Here is a 21,716-nt window from a genome sequence, read left to right as displayed (position 1 = left end):
GGAAAGTGTGGTATCTTCACTTAGTGGGACTGGATTCAAGATGGACTTTCCCGTGACTATCCTCTCCAGTCATTGATACTTGGCATATAATTTTTTGAGGTTATTTCCAAAGCATTATCCAGAGTGAAGACATCCTTTAGAAAAATAAACCTGGTATTCAATTGACTCTTCTGCGCCTTTGCTTTTAGAGTTGACACATGGATTTTGTTCTCATCAGAAATATGATTGTGAAAAAGGGAGAAGGAGGAGGAGGAGGAGAAAGAGGGGGAGGAGAAAGAAGAAGAAGAAAAGAGGAAGAAGAGGAAGAAGTAGATGAGAAGAAGAAAGAAGGATGAAGCAGAGGGAGGAGTAGGAGGAAAGGAGGAGAAAGGGAGGAGGAGAGGAAGAGGAGAAGAAGGAAGAAGAAGGAGGAGAAGAAAAGAACAACAAGACTAAGAGGAAAGAACAAGAGGAGGAGGAAGAGGGATGAGAGGAAAAAGAAGCGGAAGAAGAAGAAGGAGGGGGGAAAAGGAAGAGAAGAAGGAAGGAGGAGGAGGAGAAGAAGAAAAAGAATAACAATAAGAATAAGAAGAAAGAGGAGGAGGAGAAAGAAGAGGAAGAAGAGGAGAAATAAGAAGCAGCAGAGGAAGAGGAAGAAGAAGATTCCAAACAAACAAACCTAAGCTCAAATAAAATCACTGGAGGGAGGTGTTCGCTAAGACTAAAGCAAGGTTTCGAGAAAGAGCTGAACGTTAGGCCCTGGGAAGATCAGGAAGCAAATCTGCAAAATTGCTCTGTGATGTGATGGATTTTGCCATCTTCCTTTTCGTGGCATCTTGGAGTCTGTCTGCTGCTCTGCTCTGATTTACCCTGATCTGTTTCTTCTGGAACTCTGCCCTTTCCAGGAATGTTGTACATAAGAGGTACTAGGAGACTTTCAGAAGTTTAACTGTACTATCTGAAACTTTCTTTTGTGTTTCTTGGTTGAAATTCCCAGTGCAAAGGGTGTGATTAACTTTATTCATTTTTTAAATGCCAAGCAGCATCCAGTCCCTGGATGGCCTACCTTTACTTAGGTGTTTCCTCATTGTTCAGTAAGCTGTCACTAGTCCGAGGGGGTGGGTGGGATAAATGGATCACATATTAAACTACACACTCTGTAGGGATTGCTGGTGGGGAGTTCCCTAGTGCAGATGACTGGATCTCAATAGGACCGAAAAGCAACTAGGGTCTCTGTAACCACATTCCCGTTATAGTGATAAGTTTGATAAGAGAAAAAAAATCTTTCAGCAAGGAGGAAGAGACTAGAGTGGCTGCTATGGTTTTGCATCCTTCGGTGTCTCTTGACTGCTGCTCATTCAAGAATTTAGAACCCCTGCTGTGTGTGGTCACGGGACCTAGACTGAAGGGGCCCCCATACTTGTGGGCAGCTCTGAAACTACACTAGGCCCTATTTCCACTCTCTGCTTGAGACGTCTTCCCTCATCTATTTCCTTTGGTTGAAGCCTCCTCGGACATCTCTCCTCCCTGCACTGGCCCTGTTTGGGTTGCAATCAAGTCTCAGAAGCTCTTCTTGACCAGGAAGTCCCTTAAGTTGTTAATTTTGTAAGCATCCTTAAGTCCTACCTGATCACACCCAGTCTTGACATTTTGCTTCCTATTTTTGACTGTTAGTAATGGCTAACATTTACTGAGGACTTACTACGTATCAGACATTATGGTAAGGTCTCTTTCTGCATTAACTTATTTAATACCCATGAGGCAGTCTCCCTACTTTACAGATGATGAAATAAAGTTTAAGAAAATTAAATAACTTGCCAAAGCTAGCACAACTATTAAGTGGCCAAGATAGAATTCAAACCTTTTAGGTCTGAATATATGAGCCTATAAATTTCAGCCTTGCAGTATACTCATCAGCAGCAAAGAGCCTAGCACTCTCTGTGTATTGTGTTCCCATTTTTCCAGCTGTGACATACATTTAAGGTTGGTCTCCCTACTTCAGCTACCTCAGAGTATCCATCTCTTGAGTTTCAGACTTGAGCCTAGTTGGAAGCACAAAGGCAGTTCATGGATACTGTTCTCTGCCCAGAATTCCTTTGTAGTTTAGTTCTCAGACACATCAAACACAAGCTGTAATTTTGTTATTTTTTTCCCATCCAGCTCCAGATTGGCTTTCAAGAAGTTGTTTCATGTTTTTCTTCTGACCCTAGACCCCTAAATTTCAGCTGACAATAATGGGCAACATCATGTGCCTAACACAAATTCCAAAGAAACTGGCCCTGTCAGAAGAGGTAAATGCAATTACACGGCTCACTGGTCTTGTCTGGCAATCAGTTTGCTTGAGGAAATTCGATAAGAATGGAACCTATAATTGACTTGGCTGATATCTATAGATATATTCCACCACCCCTAGCCAAAGCTAGGGGTGAGAAAATATGGCATCTTTTACTTGCCAACTCTAAGCCTCCTCTTAAAGTTTTTTTAATGGGAAAAAACCCCTCAAAAACAACTTTTTATTATCTTGCCTGATTGAATCAAATGAGGTCCCCTTCTTTATTTGTATGTGTCTCCCTGCATGTCAGGTCACTTTGTCCCATTGATGTCGAGGTAGATGACACAGAGAAAATAAAGATGGCTGAGTCACATTCTAAATGCCTGCAGTTTCTCTGTCCCTAGACCTATGTAGCATGACCTGGGTGACGGGAGGGAGCATGAGGATCATCTGTATCTCTCATCTGGGAAACACTCATATCTGTGCATGTACGCATGCTCACAGAACTGTGTGCACACACGCACAGATATGTGTGTTCCTAAAAATTCCTAATATGTCCTTCTTGTCATCTGAATAGAAAAAGGAAGCTGCTCTGGCAGAAAAAGGTCAACACTCTCAGCTTTCTCTAGGATATCACTTTCATCCTACAGCAGAGAAAAAACATTTGGGACAAAAGTTGCTGGTATCAAACCTCACTTTGCTAATTAACTTTTTACCTCACCTTCTTTTTTTTTTTTGAGATGGAGTTTCGCTCTTGTTACCCCAGCTGGACTGCAATGGTGCGATCTTGGCTCACCGCAACCTCCGCCTCCTGGGTTCAGGCAATTCTCCTGCCTCAGCCTCCTGAGTAGCTGGGATTACAGGCACGTGCCACCATGCCCAGCTAATTTTTAGTAGAGACGGGATTTCACCTTGTTGACCAGGATGGTCTTGATCTCTTGACCTTGTGATCCACCCACCTCGGCTGGGATTATAGGCTTGAGCCATCACGCCTGGCCCTACTTCACCTTCTTTTTATTTTAACCTTGGTTTCTTTGTCTGTAGAATAAATGGGATAATACCAACTCTACCTTTCAACACTAACTCAAAAGAATCCATGTCAAATATATGGGGACATTTAAGGATGACTAAGCTCTTAGCACTCTTGGGCATATGTTGAAATTGTCATTTGACAAAAAGTTCAGATATCATAGCACAAGTTCCCTGTGCTCCATTAAACTCACAATGGTAGATTTATGTCATAGTGCAAACTCTCACTGAGTAACAACACGGGCATTGGATTCAGACAAACTCAATTCCTAGCACTACTGCCATAGGGCTTTGGACAAATAATTTGATCACTATAAATCTCAGCTTCTTCACCTGTAAAAGGATGGTGGTAGAATGGTTATATCCACCTTACAAAGCTGTGATGAGAATTAAAAAGGACACAGCACTTAACACTGTAGTGGCACATAGTATATACCCCAAACCATGGTTACTATAAGACCTTTCCTACTATCATGAGTAATAATTTCAAGCTGAAGTTGTTACAAAAAAACATCTATGTCTAGGACACCAACACTAATCTTTCAGCAGCACCTCATGCCTTTTTCTCCTTTGTTAGTTTCTTCCTTGCTTCTGGAATTAAATGAGGTCATCGAAGTCCAGACAAGATTTCCTCAGGAGAAGCTTCCCCTTCAGTGAGTCAGGACGAGCACAGAGGATTCTGACTGCATTAGACAGGAACCTGGATGAGCAAGGACGAATCTGCTCGTACAGCTAAGAAAGTCTGTCTTTGCAGAGATGCAGCCTGGCTGAGCTCTTCCAACAAAGGACCTCAGGGCTTTTTTTTTTTTTTCTCTTCAAGCAACGGTTTATTAGAACTGATGAAATTAAAGAACACCTCTAAAATCTGCCACTTTCATTTAATAAAGTAACAGGTGGTACCTGAACTGACTAATGATGTCAAGGCCTTTCATTTGTGGCGAGCTAATTTCCTCTGAACATGGAAGGCTAGTCTTAAAATAAGATGAATGTCCTTCCCTACCTGGTTCATTCTAAGCATGGTGCCACAATTAATGAAAACAGCCAGACATTTCCAGTGCTAACCTGTCAAATAAAGATTCCCATCTTCAGAGGTATGGGCAGCTTCAAAGCTTGTGGCTCTTTGTTTGTCCATGTTCTTCCAACCTCTTCAGATTAAATGTCTGATTAAAAATGAATACGGAAGGGCGAAGTTCATGTACCCAGAGCTGAAAGACCTGGGGAGAGGTGAAATGTTATTTTGTTTTCCAGTGATTATTTAAGAAACCTGGAATATACCTGAGATTGTAAAGCCTTATACACCATCTCGATGAAACAGCAAGTTTCAATTTTGGAAATCACTTCAACAGTCTTCTAAACCATTAGAAGTTATTAAGTACCTGGTATAGTCAATATCTTGCTTAGATTTTTCTTTGAATCAAATCAAAAGAGGAAAATTTCCTTCATAAATATATTACTTTTGGGGCTAGTATGTAACTAGAATCTCAGTCCAGTAAAAGATAATAATAATACTGACAACAAACATTTCAATGAAATTTTATATATCCACATTCATTACTTTGTTAGCTGCCCACAGAGGAGTCTGAGTGGGTGTAGTGTTTCTAATAGTGTGGTGGACAGATGTACTGCAGTAGATTCTGCTGGTTTTGGTCATGCAAGAATGTTTAAAATGCACATGATGAGCTTCTCTGAGAATCTACTGAGATACAATATCCATGGATTTTGGACTGGGAGCCTCCATTGTCCTCCAGCTTTACTGGTGATTCTTCTGTATTACTTGTAATTCAGTATTTCTGATTATTCTTTTCCTGTGAAGAGAGCTCCCTGAGTGCAGTTCTTGGCTTTTCTACACCTTTTTGCTGACTCCGACCCACGAAATGTGGAATAATATGCCTGATTGTAATTTTGGGCAAAGCATAATCAGGGCATGCTTGGGTTAACGCCATTACCCGTTATCCTAGAGAGGTAACTGCCTTCAGAAAGAAGATCAGTATGTGGCCCAGACGTGGTGCTCACACCTGTAATCCCAGCACTTTGGGAGGTTGAGGTGGGCAGATCATCTGAGGTCGGGAGTTCAAGACCAGCCTGACCAACATGGAGAAACCTTGTCTCTACTAAAAGTACAAGAATTAGCTCGGTGTGATGGCATGCACCTGTAGTCCCAGCTACTCAGGAGGCTGAGGCAGGAGGATCGCTTGAACCCAGAAGGCGGAGGCTCCAGTGAGCCAAGATTGTGCCACTGTACTCCAGCCTGGCAAGAAAGCGAGACTCTCTCTCAAAAACAAACAAAAAGAAGGAGTCAGTAAGTGGAGGCAACTCACCCCAAACCCCCATTCACTCTGGTCAGAGAAACAACTATGTTTTAAAATGTGCTCCTTTGTTTTCTTTTCTTTTTCAATAACAAAGTAAAAACTGACATGTTTCTTATTTTCCTATTGAATGGTAAATTATCTTTCTTCTATCAACTCTCCCTCTTTCCTCCAACTCTCTACAAAATTTTGCTGTCTTTTCAAGGTTATTTACATTTGATTCTTGAACAGTGTGGGTGTTTGGGGTACCAACCTTCTGCGCAGTAAAATGTGCTCATATAACTTCGTCCCAAAACTTAACTACCGAGAGCCTACTGTTGACTTATCAATAACATAAACAGCCAATGAAGACATTTTCTATGTTAAATGTGTTGCATACTATGATCTTACAATAAAGTGAGTCAGAGAAAAGAAAATTTTATTAGAAAAATAAGGAAGAGAAAATGTATTTACTACTTATTAAGTGGAAGCGAATCATCATAAAAGTCTTTAACCTCATTGTTTTCAGTTTGAGAGTGCTGAAGAGTAGAAGAGGGATTGGTTTGCTGTCTCAGAGGCAGAGTCTATGCATAGACAAAAGCCAGATTTTTCAGGCAATATAAGCTGTGAGCATAGTTTTAAAAACCAGTTGTAATGTTATGGAACAATTTTATCATGGCAGTTCAGCATCATGAATGAGGATTTGGGCCCTTTGTTATGGTTCATTTTTGGAGTCCTAACTCTGCCATGTATTAGTAGAGTTGTGTGGAACATATTGCACATTCCATAGGCCTGTGTAATGAATGGCTAGTGTGTGTGATTTCTAATATCAATAGGATGCCATTCTATAGAATCATCAAGGAATATTAATGGCTAAATGGAACATCAGTTCCTGTTTCTGCCCACTTACCTGTAGTGTGTTCATCAAGTTGTCTACTTTCTCTAAACCTCTTTGTCTTATACTTAAAAATGACTGCCCTATATTCCTACAGACTGTGTGGGTACAAGAAAAGAGTCATTATTATAGATACCTTTGAAAATATTAAAACTCTTTGGAAATATGGACCATAATAGTAATTTAAAAAGATATTCTATGAGTACATTTTTCTAGCAGGCACAAATATATGTGTTAAGTATGAAGAATGCTTACTTTTGCTATTAACCCTTGGCTTCAAACAAATATTCATTCTTTCATTCCAATTAAGGATGTGGACATGTGCTTCACCTTCCAGGTAACTCACTAAAACTTTCATGACAGACATTCATTCCTCTCCTTTGTGTTCCCTTTGGCCAGTCATTAATTGTTTTCTTTTTTTAAAAAATCCAGCTGCAAACACCTGTCCATTGCAACTAGATAGAAAAAAATTCATTCTGCAATAAATAAGTGGTTGTTTTTATAAAAACTTTTAGGTTCATGGGTACATGTGCAGGTTTGTGACACAGGTAAAATCATGTTGGGGGTGGGTGGGGTGCAGATTACCTCATCACTGAGGTACTAAGCCTACTGTCAATAGTTATTTTTCCTGATCTTCTCCCTCCTCCCACCCTCCACCCTCAAGTAAGCCCCAGTGTCTATTGTTCCCTTCTTTGTGTTCATGTGTTATCATCATTCAGTTCCTATTTATAAATGAAAACATGCAGTATTTTTTTTTTCTGTTCCTGTGTTAGTTTGCTAAGGATGATGGCCTCCAGCTTCATCTGTGTTCCCACAAAGGATGTGATCTCATTCTTTTTTATGACTACATAGTATTCCATGACATATATGTATATACCACATTATATTTATCCAATCTGCTATTGATGGGCATTTAGGTTGACTCCACATCTTTGTTATAATGATGCAATGAACATATACAAGTATGTGTGTTTATGATACAACAATTTATATAACTTTTGGTATATATCCAGTAATGGGATTCTTGGATCAAATGGTAGCTCTTTTTTTAGCTCTTTGAGGAATTACCACATGCTTTCCACAATAGTTGAAGTAATTTATACTCCCACCAAGAGTATAAGTGTTCCCTCTTTTCTGCAACCTCAACAGCATCTGTAATTTTTTGACTATTTTTATAATAGCCATTCTGACTGGTGTGAATGATCTCGCAGTGTGGTTTTGATTTGTGTTTCTTTAATAATCAGTGATATTGAGCTTTATCTCATATGCCTGTCAGCCACAAGTATGTCTTCTCTTGAAAACTGTCTGTTCATTCCTTTGCCCACTTTTTCATGGGATGTTTATTTTTTCTTGTAAACCTGTTTAAATTCCTCTTAGATGCTGGATATTAGACTATGTATTATATAAGAATAACATTGAATCTGTAAATTGCTTGGCCAGCATGGCTATTTTAATGATATTGACTCTTCCTATCCATGAGCAAGAAATGTTTTTCCATTTGTTTGTTTCATCTCTGATTTCACCAAGCAGTGTTTTGTAATTCTCATTATGGAACTCTTTCACCTCTCTGGCTAGCTGTATTCCTAAGTATTTTATTCTTTTTGTGGCAACTGGGAATAGGATTGTGTTTCTGGTTGGCTCTTGGCTTAGCTTTTGTTGGTGTATAGAAATGCTAGTAATCTTTATGCATCGAATTTTGTATCCTGAAACTTTACTCAAGTTGTTAATCAACAGAAGGAGCTTTTAGGCCAATCCTATGTGGTTTTCTAGAAGTACAAAAGAAAATAGAAAACCTAGAAGAGGAGGAAAATTCCTGGACTTATACACCCTCCTAAGACTGAACTAGGAAGAAACTTATTCCCTGAATAGATCAATAATGAGCTCCAAAATTTAATCAGTAATAAATAGCCTACCAACCAAAAATAAATAAATAAATGAAAGCCCAGGACCAGGCAGATTCACAGAGGAATTCTACCAGATGTACAAAGAAGAGTTCTTACAGAAACTATTCCAAAAAAATTGAGAAAGAGGGACTCCTCCTTAACTCATTCTAGGAGGTTAGCATAATTCTGATACCAAAACCTGGCAGAGACACAACAGCAACTAAAACATTAAGCCAATATCCTTAATGAACATTGATGTAAACATCCTCACAAAACACTTGCAAACTGAATTCAGCAACACATCAAAAAGCTAATACACCATGATCAAGTTAGCTTTATCCCTGGGATACAAGGTTGGTTCAACATACACAATTCAACAAGTGTGATTCAACACATAAACAGAACTAAAGACAAAAATCGAATATTATATCTTAATAGATGTAGAAAAGGCTTTCAATAAATTCAACATTGCTTCACAGTAAAAACTCTCTGATGGGTGTGGTGGCTCACACCTATAATCCCAACACTTTGGAAGGCCAAGGTGGGTAGATTGCTTAAGCCTCAGGAGTTTTAGACCAGCTGGGCAACATGAAACAAAACCCATCTCTACAAAACAATACAAAAACTAGCCAGGTGTGGCAGTGTGCACCTGTATTCCCAGCTACTCAGGAGGCTGAGGCAGGAGGATTCATTGGGCTTGGGAAGTCAAGGCTGCAGTGAGCCATGATTATGCCACCGTATTCCAGCCTGCATGACAGAACAAGATCCTGTCTAAAAACAAAAGCAAAACTCTTAATAAATTATGTTTTGAAGGAACGTATCTCAAAATAATAGCCGTCTGTGACAAACCCACAGCCAACATCACACTGAATGGACAAAAATTGGAAGCATTTCCCTTAAAAACTGGGACAAGACAGGGATGCCATCTCTCACTGTTTCTCTTCAATGTTGTATTGGGAGTCCTGGCCAGAGCAATCAGGCAAGAAAAGTAAATAAAGTGCATCCAACTAGGAAAAGAAAAGGTCAAACTATTGCTGCTTGCAGATGAAATGATTCTATGTCTAGAATAAATTGCTCTTTACACTTGTGATACTCTATTCCACTGTAAACTCCTTAAGGAAAGGTCAGATGTTATGTTTTTATTTTGTACAACTCTAGATTCTGTCACAATGCTAAGCAAAGAATGTGTGCTAGGTAAAAGTATATGTTGAATCGAATAGAGTTGAAATCATTTTTTTTAATTATGTAGGCTATACATATCTTTGTTAAACTAGGAGGATCTTGAAAACTATAAGTAAATTCAAAGAATTTGTAATATATTCACCAAAAGCCATCAGTTTTAATGTTTTTTTAAACAGCTTTTTCAAGGTACAAATTACATACCATAAATATATGTGTAGAGTTCAATGCATTTTCTTATATTTATTCATTTGTACAACATCACCACATACAGTTTTAGAACACACTGATTACCTGAAAAAGTTTCTTTCTACTCATGTAAATCATATCATAATAATATACATAGAATTTCATTTTTAGAAGAAGAAAAAATCCTAATATAAATATTTTTCCCATGGAATTAGGAACATAAAATATAAACATTGGAATCACTGCTTTATTTTATTTATTTATTTATTTTTGAGACGGAGTTTTGCTCTTGTTACCCAGGCTGGAGTGCAATGGCGTGATCTCAGCTCACCGCAACCTCCACCTCCTGGGTTCAGGCAATTCTCCTGCCTCAGCCTCCTGAGTAGCTGGGATTACAGGCACGCACCACCATGCCCAGCTAATTTTTTGTATTTTTAGTAGAGACAGGGTTTCACCATGTTGACCAGGATGGTCTCGATCTCTTGACCTCGTGATCCACCCTCCTCAGCCTCCCAAAGTTCTGGGATTACAGGCGTGAGCCACCGAGCCCGGCCTGGAATCACTGCTTTATAATCAAAAATGATGTGTCCAAATTACCTTCTAATTTTATTCCAATATAAACTATAAATATATTAGAGAAAAAATCTTTGCATATACATTTCTGAAGTAAAACAAAGTCTTTAATATTGATTACCATAGCTAGAATCACTGAATTTTGCCGTATTACACAGGTAATTATTTTTCAAATATTTACAATTTCCTTTTCCCAAATAAGCATTAAGAGTGATTATTGCCACTTTTGAGTATAACCAATATTTGTAATTATAGAAATTTATATAAGCTTTTGCAAATTTTAAGGATGATTTCAGAGGATGTGAGCATTGGTTGAAGTTGGGACTGATGTATATAATTTTGAGCAATTTGTGTGCTCCTGCTTGAGAGTGTCCTTAGGGCTGAGAGCAGCCTGTGCTGAATCCATCAAGCTCTACACACGGGGCTGCGTCTGCCTGGGCCCTCCTCTACATCACACAAAGGCATGCTCTGCTCTCTAAGCCCTGTGCTCATTGAGAGAGAGCACTTTTGTCTAATTGGTACAAACGCTCCCTATGGACCAGCTCATGCCCTGAGTGGGGTTTTCAGGATAAAGCAGTTGCAGTCTGAATCCTTGCGTGCTCTGCAAGCACCACTTTATGAAAGAAGCCAAGCTCAACTGTAGAGACTAACCTATAGAGGATCAGGTAAACAGAGCTGTCTATTTGGGGAGCTTGGAAGGCTGCTAACTTGGTTGTCAAAGTTCTCCACAATTGACTTGTCCATCCTCACCTCTCACTGCAGTTCTCTTGGGGTTTCCCTCCTGCCACCCATACCTGCTGCCACCTTCATGGTGAATTTCCTCTTTCTACTGCTATCATCCAGTCCACTGTCCATCCAACACTCTTCATCCTTCAGGATTTGCCTCATGGTCTTAGAATGTGGGATCCTTTCTGAGCACTAATAGTGCTCAACTATTCTGGGTGTGTAATTATCCTACTGTTACCTTTGAACTCATTGTTTTTCTGACATCGTATCATGCGGTAGTAGTTAATGCATGTGATTTGAAGCTGACTGGGCTTGAAATCTGGCTCTGATAAGTAACCAAGAGAGAGGCCTTGGAAAGTTTCAAAATCTCTTTTTGCCTTAGTTTTCTTGTGTGTAAAATTGAAATAATAGTACCTACCTCTTTGAGTTGTTAAGACAATCAGCAAGTTAGTACCTAGCAAATTTTTTTTCTTTTATGCAAATTACTTTGTTTTGCCAAATATTGTAAACTATTTGAGAGCCGTAAAGAAAAATAAATTGGGATAGGTGGTGACTCACTAAACCCAGAGCTAGACTAGCAATCTATTGATTCTCAGCTCTGTATTCCTTTGACTTTTGCCATTTTGTCTGACATCAATAATATAGGTTTTTTTATAATGAAGTAGTGATAATATTGGTAGTCATAATAAAGATGTCTTCAAAATGTATTATGCACAGCTTTTAAAATTTGTGCAAGTAAGTCTTGTCTTTATACTTATATGTAAATGAGAGATCATGAATTTTGTTATTATGTATTTATTATATTATTTATTTTATTATAACCTAGATATTTTCTTCTCTTTCCCCCAAAGTATCCTCTCCCATCCTATGAAATATGTTTTTAGTGCTACGTTTTCTTAACTTTAAATAAAATTACAAGAGGAAGTGTTCAATCAAAAACAAATCTAATTGGCTACAAACATAACTATAACCTCATTTCATCCATATTATTAGAACAGTTAATTGGACCTGCACAGCCACCAGCTAAATCATTGGTTTAGGCAAACAGTGAATCTAATTTTCTCTAAAACATCTTTTTGCAGGAACAGTAAAACAAGATAGGAAGGAGAAATGATTCTGAGTGCAACTTAAAAAGATCAATTTGGTTTCAATTATCTGCCTTTGCCAGATAGGCAGGGAAAAAATATTACCACATTATTGAAATGAAAAAAAATGTGTGTGTACATATATATATATATATTTTCCCCCTGTGAAAGGGATGAAAAGTCACATATAATTTCTACATGAGAATGTACTGTTAAGCTGTGTTATACTGCATGAATATGAGAAAACAGCATGAGAATAAAATTTTAAAATTTAAGTAAATATTACAGAGGAAATATGTTTTATTTTTTAAGGTCTATTTTAGTCACTCTGAGGGCATTTTTTTTTTTTTACATCCTAACAGTAAATACGCTAATGTAAAGTCTTCATAATGAGTTTACTAAACAAGGTGCTCTCGGTGGAGCATTTTCCTATAATATTTAATCAGATTTGAGTTATTGTACCTTTTAAATGTATCTCATATTTTTTCTCCTTTTCACAAAGTCAAAATGACGGTCATTTAGTTAATGCAAATTCATGTCTTCTGCTTTTTGCTTGCCACACCTTAATTGACAAGTCTCAGATTTGCAAATCTGGATTAAATCACAAATTTCTATTGTCTTATGGAAAGAATGTTCCTTTCTGTAAATCTTTTAAACTTCTTTTTTTCTTTGGCACTTCTTTAGGCAGAAAAAAAAGAAAACCCAGATGGGGAAATTGTGTTGTCATTCCTAGTTCATTATCAATATAGCATTTTATGGGGCATCAAGTGCTGTAGCATATTTTATAAACATTTGAAGTCTTGTTTTCACATATTATTTGGTGTCTGGAGATTTTTTTCTTAGTATATTATTCAGTGTATGTGTCTGGAAACAATCAGTAACCCTCCCCCTTATTTGATCTGCTTGCTATGGGGCTCTGGGTATGCTTTGAATAAATAATGCTAAATCCCATCTTCCCAAGGTCTGTACTCAAACAAGATTACTAAGACTGCATTCAGCCTCATGCTGCAGGGTGCATGGAATAGAAGAAAGGCAATCTTTAATTATTAGTGCTATGGGCCATAACTGTTATAAAAATATTTAAGAAGCTTAAAATCCAGAAGAGGAGACAAGCTGTATGCATACAGTAATTAGCAAATAAATGCAGGAGCTGGCCAAGAGATACACATATAAATCAAATTGTCAATGGAGGCAAGAAATAAATCACTGAAGCATATAATACTTGAGGATGGCATTTTGGAAGAAAGAGGACATTCAGTAAACTTCACGGGATTAGTAGGGATTTAATAGGATTAAATGTGGAAGAAAAGTTGCTCAGATTGAAGTTTGAGCTATGGGACCATAGGAACAAAATTGCTGCTTTGGGTCAAATGTTTATAGGATGACACTTCTTTTTTGGCTTTGCTTTTTCAGGAGGCACATTTTATTATATAATTGATTGAGGCTGTCCCTTTGTATGTAATTTTAATGAACACTTAATGTTGTATCTGACTATCAGAAGAAAAGGAATCTGTTCTTCTGAAAGGCTTTCCTCACACCCCCACCTAACTGCTTCCTACAGCTGGTTTCTAAATAATGATATTTTAAATATATAACTCTGCCTCCAACCACAGCCACAATTGATTGGTCCAAGAGTGGGTGCCACACGGGATCAATAATTCTCTTGCCCAGGAATTCGGACTTGGAAACAGGAAGAATGTTAGCCAGTCTTCCTCTCCTACTGAAACTGTAAGGTATAAACCTCCTGGGCTCTTGGCAGTCATTCTTGGCTAGATAGAGCAACTTACTCTACAGTAAGAGAAAGAAGGAGGCTGACTCACAGAGAGAAACAGAATAAGAGAGACAGAGAAGAGCATCCTGCTAGGTCCCAGGTTTCTGAGATCTATCGTTACCTTTCCCTTGGTTTCATGATATATTTCTGTTATTCTTCAGTGAATTTTCTTTTCTGCTTAAGAAAGTTAAAGTGTTTTGTTTTTCCTCTCTCCCTTAAAAAGTCTTTCTTATACTTTAACAAATTCACAATTAAATTAGGAATTGCCTTTTGTAAATTAGAAAAAGGCTCTTCCTCCAGCCTGACTCAGTCTCATGGGTTCAGGGATTGTTGAAAGGAATAGGAATAGATTCCAGTCCCTATTGCATCCTCAGCAATAAGCTCTTTTTTTTTTTTTTGAGACAGAGTTTCACTCTTGTTACCCAGGCTAGAGTGCAATGGCACGATCTCGGCTCACCGCAACCTCCGCCTCCTAGGTTCAGGCAATTCTCCTGCCTCAGCCTCCCGAGTAGTTGGGATTATAGGCATGCGCCACCATGCCCAGCTAATTTGTTGTATTTTTTAGTAGAGACGTGGTTTCTCCATGTTGACCAGGATGGTCTCGACCTCTCATGATCCACCCGCCTCGGCCTCCCAAAGTGCTGGGATTACAGGCTTGAGCCACCGTGAGCAATAAGCTCTTAAACAGTAAATATGCAGAGGCATATGTGGCAACCCTACACAGGCCATGGGTCCTCAGCCTTTGCTGTGAACCCATTTTGGTTTAGAATTCCCCCTCCATTTCCCCAACTCTTTGCTGTGGCTTTATAGTCATACAAAGCATCCTAAAATGTACACCCTTTCCTATAACTCCAGGAAATGGTTCTGGTCACTTCTGTTCATAGTGACTTCTGTAATAATCCACATACATTAAACTCTTGTGAGGCATGGAGGTCAATGAATAGGAATGGAAATCATTTATGGGAATAAAACAATATGTGCCAAGAATTGTAAGTGACTGGTTTACCTTCTTCCTTGTAATTTAAATTTTTTGAGCAAGAAAAGAAAAGTCAGTCACTCAATCATAAATACTAGTAGTGAAACTAAACTGGGATACAAAATAACATCCCCAGGGATATTGTAAATTGGTATCTACACCTTATGTTGTAGAAGCAACTTAATTCATAATGCAAACAGAATGTAACAACAAGGAAAGTTATGCATGGCTAGATTGGTCACGTGTCAAGCTCTGTACATTAACTACTCTGTGAACGGGCACCAGACATAGCCATAAAATCCTGCTAAAGCAAGGAAATGTTCTTCTCTGAAGTCTGGGAAAAGATCAGATAGTTTTCTCAAAATTACAGATACTAGGCATTGGAAAAGTATCTAGTATCTGTAATTTTATTTATACATTTTTTCCATTAAGTAAAACATAACTTAGGTTATTGGTGCAAGGAAAAAAGAATACATTTTATCGATAGAGCAGATACCTGGTTAGCAAGTTACATACAAACTGATCACAGCACCTTAGACCACTCGGCCATCCTGACGGTGCTCACGTACAAGCTAAGAAGCAGAAAGCAGGCTTCCTTGGAGCACAGAAATTCTTTAGCCTCAGAATTTTCTAGCTCTCCTTGTTAATTTTAAAGATACAAGAAAAAAATGGAAATAGGCAAGGTGGGTGGCTTGTGATTTATAAATCAATAACTCAATCAAGCAATATTTATGCTCCAGGGAGGAGCAAGTGCACTTTAAGTCACTTCTCCTACCCTCAGATTGTGTATAATCTCTCACAGTATAATAGCAGTCTCTCACACTGCCATTATAGGTTGCTATTGTCTCTTATCCTGTGTATCACCAGGTTCCTGAACTCTCTCCCTGGTGTTCTTCTCACTTCCTTGAGTTCTATAATCTTGATTATTTGAAATCACACAATGTAATATGTATTATATAAGCGTGGTGATTAAAAATTTAAGACTTCAGTAGACAGGGTAAAAGCAAACCATAAAACTGCCAAAACTGTTCTTAAATAACTTGGTTGCATGCTACAACAAAACTGAACATATATTATCTAATATATAAAATCTAATATAAATCAATATGAGTAATATATTTATTTAATATAATAATATAAATTAATATAATATATATGTATATATAATACATATCTGTAGGTATAGATATATGTATGTATGTAGAGACAGGATCTCACTCTGTTGCCCAGACTGGAGAGCAGTGGAGCAATCTTGGCTTACTGCAGCCTCAACCTCCTAGGCTCAGGTGATTCTCCCTTCTCAGCCTCCTGGGTAGCTGGGACCACAGGTGCATGCCAGTGTGCCTGGCTTATTTTTCTTTTTTGTAGAGAGGGGATCTCCCTGTATTTCCCAGGCTGATGTCAAACTCTTGTGCTCAAGCAGTCCTCCTGTCTTGGCCTCCCAAAGTGCTGGAATGACAGACATGAGCCACCACGCCCAGCCTCAATTTCCAATGTATTTAAAAGCAAAATAGAAAGATCTGATACTCAATTTTTTGAAATTAACAATATCTGCTATTCAAGAAAACATTACCATGAAGGCAAAGAAGTGGGAAAAGAGAATCCATTACCAGGAAAACAATAAAATAATAGAAATATATCCAGAAATGACAGATAAAATAGAATTAGCTGTCAACAAATTTAAAGCACTTATTATAAATATGACAAATTGCCTAAGGATATAAAGGAAAACATGAACATAATGAATAGAGACAAAGAAAAGACAAAATAGAGCCTTGAAGAATAAAAACACAGTATCTCAAATATAAACAATGAACAAATTCAGACAGTCATTTTTAAAATCAGAAAAAGAGAGCTGCAGAATACCCCACCCATCAACAACAGAATATACATACTTCTTGTCTGCACACAGCACATAGTTTAAGATTGACCACGTGCTGTGTGATAAAACAGTTCTCAGCAAATTCAGAAGAAATTGAAATTATACCAACTACACTCTTGGATGATGGTGTAATACAAAGTGAAATAAATCCCAAGAACATTGCCTAAAACCATTCAATTACATGAAAATTAACCTGCTCCTGACTACTGGGTAAAGAATGAAATTAAGGCAAAAAAAAAAAAAAAAAACCCAAACAATTACACTAACAAAAACAAAGATACAACATACCAAAATCTCTGGGACACAGATAAAGCAGTGTTAAGAGGAAAGTTTATAGCACTAAATGCCTAACTAAAGAAGTTAGAAATATCTCAAATTAACAATCTACCATCACACCTACAGGGACTAGAATAACAAAAACAAAACAACCCCAAAGCTACAAGAAGATAGTAAATAACCAATATCAGAGCTGCACAGAATAAAAGTAAGCTTCAAAAAAATCTATACAAAAAATCAATAAAACCAAAAGTTTGTTGTTTGAAAGAATAAACAAGACTGCTAGCCAGATCAATAGAGAAAAAAAATGGAGAAGATCCAAATAAGCACAATCAGAAATGACAAAGGGAAAATATCACCTGCCCCACAGAAATAAAAAACCCTCAGACACTGTTATGAACAGCGCTATACACAAAATCTGGAATACTTAGAAGAAATGAATAAATTCCTGGAAATATACAACCTCCTGAGACTGAACCAGGAAGAAATTGTGATCCCAAAAAGACCAATCCCAAATGACAAAATTTTTAATCAGTAATAAAAACCTTACCTACCAAAAAAAGCCCTGGATCAGATGAATTTACAGCCAAATTCTACCAAATATACAAGAATGAGCTAATACCCATCCTCCTGAAATTATATCAAACAATAGACGAGGAAGGTCTCCTTTCTAACATATTCTTTGAAGCCAGCATTATTCTGATGCCAAAATCTGGCAGATGTAATATGAAAAAAGAAAACTTCAGTCTAATATCCATGATGAGGGTAGACACAAAAATCCTCAACAAAATACTAGCAAACGGAATCCAGCAGCACGTCAAACAGTAATCCACCATGAACAAAGAGGCTTTATTCCTGGGTTGCAAGGTTGATTCAACATGCACAAACCATTTAATGTGATTGATCAAATAAACAGAATTAAAACAAAACAAAACAAAAATACAATTTTATCATCTCAGTAGATTCAGGAAAGTCTTTTGATATAATTCAACATCACTTCATGTCAAAAACCCTTAACAAACTAGACATTGAAGGAACTTACCACAAAATAGTAAGAGCCATTTATGACAGACTCACAGCCATTATTATACTGAACTGGAAAATGCTGGATGCATTTCCCTTGAGAACTGGAACAAGACAAGGATGCCCACTTTCACCACTCCTATTCAACACAGTCCTATCCAGAGCAATCAGGAAAGAGAAAGAAATAAAAGACATCCAATTAGGAAGAGACGAAGTCATGCTATCTCTCTTTATGGATGATATAATTCTACACCTAAAAAGAGACCCATAGACTCATTTGAAAGGATCCAAGAACTGATAATTAACTTTAAAGTTTCAAGATACAAAATCAGTGTACAAAAATCAATAGCATTACTATTATATACACAAATGACATCCAAACTGAGAGTGAAATCAAGAACCCAGTTCCATTAAAAATAACCACTAAAAGAATAAAATATGTAGGAATGCAACTAACTGAAGAAGAAAAAATAGCTATGAGAATTATAAAACACTGCTGACAGAAATCATAGATGATATAAACAAATGAAAAAAAATTCCAGGCTCGTGTATTGGAAGAATTAGTATGACTAAAATGGCCATGCTGGCCAAAGCAATTTACAGATTCACTGTATTCCTGTCTAACTACCAATGTAATTTTTCAAAGAATTAGAAAAAGCTATTCTAAAATTCATATGAAACCAAAAAGAGCCTAAAGAGTCAAAGCAAACCTAAGCAAAACCAGAGTTGGAACCATCACATTACCCAACTTTAAACTAGACTAAAAGGCTACAGTAACCAAAACAACATGTTACTGGTACAAAACAAACACATAAACCAATGCAACAGAAAATAGAACCCAGAAATGAAGCCACATACCTACAACCATCTGATCTTTGATAAAGTCGACAATAACAAGCAACAAGGAAATAACTACCTATTCAACAAATGGCGCTGGGATAACAGGCTAGCTGTATGCAAAAGACCAAAACTGGATACCTCTCATTCACCGTATACAAAAATCAACTTAAGGTGGATTAAATACTTAAATGTAAGACCAAAAACTATAAAAGCATTGAAGAAAACCTAGGCAATACCCTTCAGGACATAAGCATTGGCAAAGATTTTATGATGAAGTCCCTTTAGGGACTTACTTTTAAGCCATTGCAACAAAAACAAAAATAGACAAGTTGAACCTAATAAAACTAAAAAGCTTCTGCACAGCAAAAGAAACTATCAACAGAGCAAACAGACAACTTGCGGAATGGGAGAAAATATTTGCAGACTCTGCACCCAACAAAGTCCTAATATCCCAATTCTATAAAGAAGTTACACATATCAACAAGCAAAAAAAAAAAAAAAAAAAAAAAAAAAAAAAAAAAAAAAGAAACAAGCCCATTAAAAAACGGGAAGGGAACAGGTACCTACACATTATAAAAAAAGACATACACATGGCCCAAAACTATGAAAATATAGTCATCATTAATAATCATCAGAGAAATGTTAATCAAAATCACAATTAGATGCCATCTCACAACAGTCAGAATGGCCATTATTCAAAAGTCAACTAACATAAATGCTGGTGAAGTTGCAGAGAAAAGGGAATGCTTTATAGACTGCTGGTGGGAATGTAACTTAGTTCAGTCACTGTGGAAAGCACTTTGGAGATTTCTCAAAAAACTTAAAACAGAACTACCATTAGACCCAGAAATCCCATTACTTGGTTTATACCCAAAGTAATGTAAATTCTTCTGCCAAAAAGACTCATGCCCTGGTATGTTCATTGCAGCATGATTTACAATAGCAATTAAATGGAATCTGTCTAGATGCCCATCAATGGTGGATGGGATAAACAAAATGTGATACATATACACAACAGAATTACATGCATGCATTGAAAATAAAACAAAATCATGTCCTCTGTAACAACATGAATGCATCTGTAAGCTATTAGCCCAAGTGAATTAATGCAGTGTCAGGAAACAAAATACTGCATGTTCTAAATTATAAGTGCAAGCTAAACAAGTACACATGGACACAAATATGGGACCAAAAGACACTGAGGTTTATTTGAGGGAGGAGGGTTGGAAGAGGGTGAGGATAAAAAACTACCTATCAGGTTCTATGCAGGGTACTTGGGTGATAAGATCATTTGTACACCAAACTCCAGTGACATGTAGTTTAATCATATAACCTATGCATCTACCCACTGAACCTAAATTAAAAGTTGACAAAAAAAATGAAATTATACAATTCATGGTAAAATGGATGAACCTGGAGGAAATTGTGTAAAATGAAGTAAGTCATACATGGAAAGATCAATACCATGTGTTCTCATTCATGTGGAAGATAAAAAAGGTTGAGCTCACTCATAGGGGGGTGTTGAACAATGAGAACACATGGACACAGGGAAGGGAGCATCACAATCTGAGGTCTGTGGGGGACGACTAGTGGAGGGACAGTGGGGGGTGGGGTAGGGAGTTGGGAAGGGATAACATGGAGAGAAATGCCAGATATAGGTGATGGGGATATGGAGGCAGCAAACCACATTGCCAGGTATGTACCTATGCAACAATCCTGCATGTTTTTTACATGTACCCCAGAACATAAAATGCAATAAAACATATATATATATATATATATATATATATATATATATATATATTTTAAAAGAAAGGTTGAGCTCATAGAAGTAGAGAGTAGAATTGCATGCTGGGAAGAAATAGTGGAGAAGAAGAGGTCGGTTAACAAATACAAATTTGCAACTAGGTAGGAAGAATCAATTCTAGTGCTCTATAGCACTGTAGCATGCATATAGTTGATAATTTATTTCATATATTCAGAAAAAAGAAGAGAGAATTTTGAATGTTCTCAACACAAATAATGACAAATATCTGAGGGAAACAATATGTTAATTACTCTTTTTGCATCATTATTCATCATGTTTTTGCATGGAAATATCACTCTGCAATCCCATAAATACATAAGTTACTATATGCTAACTAAAAATAAAAGAAAATATATTGAGCCTATTAAAAAAACAAAAAGAGAGAAGTTCCAAATGAGCTCAATCAGAAGCAACAAAAGTGATTGTTTCTGATCCCACAGAAAAACATTACAACTGATCACACAGAAATACACAAAGACCTCAGAGACAATTATGAACACCTCTATACACACAAACTAGAAATCTAGAAGGAATGGATAAATTCCTGGAAACACACAATTCCCCAAGATTGGATAGAAAAGAAATTGAAAGACTAAACAGATCAACATCAAGTTTTAAAATTGATTGGTAATAAATAAAAATCTAGCAACCAGAAAAAGCCATGTATCAGATGAATTCACAGTTGAATTCTACCAGATGTTCAAAGAAGAACTGGCACCAAATCTACTGAAACTATTCCAAAAAATCCAGGAGGAGGAAATCCTCCCTAATACATTCCTTGAAGCCAGCCTCCCTGTGATATCAGAACCTGGAAAAGGCACAAGGAAAAAAGAAAACTACAGGCCAACTACAATTCATCTTTAATGAACATAGACACAAGAATCCACAACAAAATACTAGCAAATATAACAACATGTCAAAACCATGATCACCATTATCATCCCATTATTTCTGGGATGATTCAACATGTGTAAATCAATAAATGTGGTTCACCACATAATCAGAATTAAAAATCATTCAATAGATGCAGAAAGAGCTTTCAATAA

This window comes from Callithrix jacchus, chromosome 12 (assembly GCF_049354715.1).
Source record: "Callithrix jacchus isolate 240 chromosome 12, calJac240_pri, whole genome shotgun sequence".
Taxonomy (NCBI): domain Eukaryota; kingdom Metazoa; phylum Chordata; class Mammalia; order Primates; family Cebidae; genus Callithrix; species Callithrix jacchus.
This window is presented reverse-complemented; position numbering follows the sequence as displayed.